Genomic DNA, 5,509 nt, shown 5'->3' with positions numbered 1-5,509 from the left:
CCCCAGGGAACCCTCTGAAGTGTTGGAAATATCCTTATATTGATCACCAGTGTATGCATATGTAAATGTTTTCCAGGCATCCTCTGTGTGCACCTTAAGTGAACTGCAGTTTTTAAAACGTTAAATGTAGGCTCTTCTTTTCTTTGAATGATGGTGAACAAAAAGCCTTTATGAGCCTCAATTTCTTCATCTGAGGTTGGGTTAATAATAGTGTCAGATCATTAAATGCTGCTTACACTACAGGTCAGACATTGATTTGCATTCTCTGTCTCTAAAAGAAAAAAAAGTCCCAGTGTGGTTGTGCACACCTGTAGTACCAGCACTTTGGGAGGCCGAGGCAGGAGGATCACTTGAGGCCAGGAAGCTGAGGCTACAGTGAGCCTTGGGCCACAGAGCGCGATTCTGTCTCTAAATAAATTAATTAAAAACATCAAGTTATTTCTCCAAAGCAGCCTTGTGGGTAGGGATTATTACTGTACCTCTATTTCACAGATCAGAAGACACAGGCACAGAGAGGTTTGATACCTTGTCCAAGGTTAAACAGTCAGGAAGTGAATAAGAATTTTTTTTTTTTTTGAGACTAAGTTTCACTTTTTTTTGCCCAGGCTGGAGTGTAATGGTGCAATTTCAGCTCACCACAACCTACGTCTCCAGGTTCAAGCGATTCTTCTGCCTCAGCCTCCCGAGTAGCTGGGATTATAGACATGAGCTACCACACTCGGCTAATTTTGTATTTTTAGTAGAGATGGGGTTTCTTCATGTTGGTCAGGCTAGTCTCGAACTCCCAACCTCAGGTGATCTGCCTGCCTCAGCCTCCCAAAGTGCTGGGGTTACAAGTGTGAGACACTGTGCCCGGCCAGAATTTTTTTCAATCATCTTCTCTGAATTTACGTGTCTCTATATTGTCAGGCAGATATAGAAAGCACAAACTCATTTTCCTCAGAAACTGAAAGACATTTTTAAAAAGGAGAGAAAAAACACCACTGAATACAATTTAGACATCCTCCTTCATATTCTCAGAACCTATCCTTCTTCTTCTTCCTCTTATTTTTTTGAAACAGGTTCTCACCCTGTTGCCCAGGCTGGAATGCAATGGTGTGATCCTACCTCATTGCAGACTGAAACTTCTGGACTCAAGCAATCCTCCTCAGCCTCTGCCTCAGCCTCCAGATTAGCTGGGACTACAGAGTGCACACCACACTGAGCTAATTTTTGTATTTAAAAAAAAAATTAGCTATGTTCTGTGGAAAGGCATCTTTGTATTTTTTATAGAGATGGGGTCTTGCTATGTTGCCCAGGCTGGTCTTGAACTCCTGGCCTCAAGCAATCCCCCTACCTCAGCCTCCTAAAGTGCAGGGATTACAGGCATGAGCCACCATGCCTGGCCAGTGTTCATTTCTTCACCAGCTTTATTTTCTTCCCTCTGGGTGGGCCTCTGAAAATAAAAAGTTAAACCACAAGTGGCTGGGCATGGTGGCTCACTCCTGTGATCTGCACTTTGGGAGGCCGAGAAGGGTGGATCACCTGAGATCAGGAGTTTGAGACCAGCCTGGCCAACATGGTGAAACCCTGTCTCTACTGAAAATACAAAAATTAGCCAGGTGTGGTGGTGTGCCTATGTAATCCCAGCTATTTGGGAATCTGAGGTGGGAGAACTGATTGAACCTGGGAGGTGGAGGCTGCAGTGAGCCGAGATCACACCACTGCACTCCAGCCTGGTGACAGAGCAAGACTCCATCTCAAAAAAAAAAAACCCACAAGAGGGAGATAAGGTTATTGACAATGAGGCTTCTAGAAGGCTAACCAGCATCCACTCTCACTTTCTGCCTTATTTTCCTAGAGACTAACCGTGCCTATTTAAAAAACTCTATTTCCAGTCAGGCTCTGTGGCTCATGCCTGTAATCCCAGCACTTTGGGAGGCCGAGGTGGGTGGATCACTTGAGGTCAGGAGTTCAAGACCTGCCTGGCCAACATGGCGAAATCCCGTCTCTACTAAAAATACAAAAATTAGCTGGGTGTGGTGGTGCACGTCTATAATCCCAGTTACTCAGGAGGCTGAGGCAGGATGGTCGCTTGAACCCAGGAGGCAGAGGTTGCAGTGAACCGACATCATGCCACTGCACTCCAGTCTGGGCAACAGAGCGAGACTGTTTCAAAAAAAAAAAAAAAAGATACGAACAGATCCTGAGCTGGGATCTGAAACCAGGCGGCCTGTCCTGATATTTTCCCAGCTCCTGCATAGCTCACTGTAAGGACTAAATCATGCTAATGCATAGACACTCCAGTACTTCACACAGCAGTTGGTAGCCAACTACTGTCACTCCGAGCACCCACCGTATACCAGGTGCCAGGCTAAAATAGTTTACATACATGCGCCCATTTAATTGTCTGTTCAACCTTACAAATAACTTCCCCCATTTTACGGCTGAGAAATCTGAGTCTCAGAGAAGTTGAATGGCGTGCCCCAGACCATACAGTACATGACAAACTCGGTCAATGTGACTGCTGGCTTCCAAGTCTGAAGGAAAGGAGGCAAAGAGGGAAGGCCAGGGATTGGGATAGAAGAGAAGAGGGGAGAGGGAAAAGGGGAAGAGAAGGAATGAGAGGAGAAGAGGCAGAGGAAGGAGTGAGGAGGAGTAGCACCCCGCTGGGGGGTCATTTTCTCCCCCCTTTTTTTAAATTTTGAGACAGGGTCTCACTCTGTCATCCAGGCTAAAGTGCAGTGGCACAATCACAGCTCACTGCAGCCTCCACCTCCCGGGCTCAAGGGATCCTCGTATCTCAGCCTCCCGAGTAGCTGGGACTACACGTGTGCACCACCACACCTGGCTAATTGGGGGATTCTTTCTAGAGATGGAGTCTTGCTATGCTGCCCAGGCTGGTCTTAAACTCCTGGGATCAGCGATCCTCCTGCCTCCACCTCCCAAAGTGCTGGGATCACAAGTGTGAGTCACCGCATACAGCCAGGGATCGTTGTTTTCCTCTGCACCAATGCTCACCTGGACAAGAAAATGTGGAAGGAAGGAAGTTTCCGGGCCATGAGCTGGTGAGGGCCAGCCCGAGTCTCACTGGAATCTGGGCTCTGTCCTACATTTTTTCCTCTCGTTGTCGATTTCTTTGTTTCGAGCAGAATGCTCCAAAGCTGCACAGGCTTGTCTGAGAGAGAAAATGTGAGAGAAAAAAACTGTGGTTTTGAGCAATGGCTTTAAACTTTTTTAAAAAAACAGTGATCCACAAGAGATATTTATATATATATTTATTTATTTATCTATGTTCGAGATGGAATTTCGTTCTGTCGCCCAAACTGGAGTGCAGCGGCGTGATCTCCGCTCACTGCAACCTCTGCCTCCTGGGCTCAAGCAATTCTTTTGCCCCAGCCTCCCCCGTGGCTGGGACTACAAGCACATGCCACCGTGCCAGGCTAGTTTTTGTATTTTTAGTAGAGATGTGGTTTCGCCATGTTGCCCAGGCTGGTCTGAAGTCCTGACCTCAAGTGATCCGCCCATCTCGGCCTCCCAAACTGTTGGGATTACCAACTGTTTGGGATTACCCGTGAGCCACTGTGCCCAGCAGAGATATCTTTTGTGACTGCCTTTCACGCACCCACACATGGAATGGAAAACATTTGCACAACACGTTCTGACTCATTATATGCAGTGCCCTGTGGCATTTTCCAGATCCTTTTTCCCCCAAATGCTGATCATGACCCATGAACCCAATTTCACAAGCCACTAGTGGCTAACAAGCCAAGTGGGAAAACCTTGGTGTGGAGAGGAGTGTTTCTCAACTTTTCCTTCATTATTGTTCCCCTAAGGGCCCTTTTTAGACTTTTTTTTGCCTAATCGCTGCCTATCATGAAAGTTTAATAACAGATATACGATACGCCTATTTACGTATGTCTTTTTGATATTAAAAAAAAGTAAGTTTTTTGCCCCCTTGGGGGTGATATTATCCAAGTTGAAAAGGCATCATCATCCTAACGCTCATTTTCTGAGCTGCCTTTATTTCATAGATAGATAGATAGATAGATAGATAGATAGATAGATAGATAGACATGGAGTTTTGCTCCTTTGCCCAGGCTAGAGTGCAGTGGTGCAATCTCGGCTCACTGCAACCTCCGACCCCCGGGTTCAACCAATTCTCCTGTCGCAGCCGACTGAGTAGCTGGGATTATAGGCACCCACCACCACACTTAGCTGATTTTTGTATTTTTAGTAGAGATGGAGTTTCACCATGTTGGCCAGGCTGGTCTGGAACTCCTGACCTCAAGCGATCCACCTGCCTGGGCCTCCCAAAGTGCTGGGATTACAGGCGTGAGCCACCGCGCCCAGCCTCTGAGCCACCTTTATACAGACCAATCCCAACATCCAATGAGATAGGATTAGTCCCATTTTGCAGGTGAGTAAGTGGAGGCTGAGAGGTTATATTCGTTATTAAAGATTGAAACGGCTGGCAATTACACTAGGAATCCAGAAACTTACCAACATCCTAACTCAGCCTCTATCTTCTCCAAATCTTTGTTTCCCCATGTAAAAAAAAACCTCAGTTATGGGTGCTTTGTTTTGTTTCTCTATTTGACCTAATAAGAGCAAACATTTGGCCAGGCACAGTGGCTCATGCCTGTCCCAGCACTTTGGGAGGCCGAGGCAGCTGGACCATCTGAGGTCAGGAGTTAGAGACCAGTCTGGCTAACATGGTGAAATGCCGTCTCTACTAAAAATACAAAAAAGTAGGCTAGGCGTGGTGGCTCATGCCTGTAATCCTAGCACTTTGGGAGGCCAAGGTGGGTGAATTGCCTGAGCTCAGAAGTTTGAGACCAGCCTGGGCAGCATGGCAAAACCCCATCTCTACTAAAAATACAAAAAATTAGCCAGGTGTGGTGGTGCGCACCTGTAGTCCCAACTACTCAGGAGGCTGAGGCAGGAGAATTGCTTGAATCCAGGAGGTGGAGGTTGCAGCAAGCTGAGATTGTGCCATTCACTCTAACCTGGGTGACAGAGTGAAACTCAGTCTCCAAAAAAAATGCAAACATTTATAGAGCATTTAGTGGATATCCACCAACAATCTAAGCCCTTTACATATATTAACTAATATAATCTTAACAATAATCTTAAGACAGGCATACTGGGGGTTTTGTTTTGTTTTTTGAGACAGTGTCTCTCATTTTGTCCATGTGGAGAGAGTACACTGGCATGATCAGCTCACTGTAACCTCAAACTCCTGCGTTCAAGTGATCCTTCTGCCTCAGCCTCCCAAGTGGTTGGGACTACAGGCTCTCAGGCTCATCACTGCCAGCTAATTTTTTTTTTTTTTTTTTTTTTGAGATGGAGTTTTGCTCTTGTTACCCAGGCTGGAGTGCAAGGGCGCAATCTCGGCTCACCGCAACCTCCGCCTCCTGGGTTCAGGCAATTCTCCTGCCTCAGCCTCCTGAGTAGCTGGGATTACAGGCACGCGCCACCAGGCCCAGATGATTTTTTGTATTTTTAGTAGAGACGGGGTTTCACCATG

Source organism: Sapajus apella, unplaced genomic scaffold, assembly GCF_009761245.1.
Source record: "Sapajus apella isolate SASKATOON/1434 unplaced genomic scaffold, GSC_monkey_1.0 scaffold51, whole genome shotgun sequence".
In the NCBI taxonomy this organism is placed as follows: domain Eukaryota; kingdom Metazoa; phylum Chordata; class Mammalia; order Primates; family Cebidae; genus Sapajus; species Sapajus apella.
Note: the sequence above shows the minus strand (reverse complement) of the source record.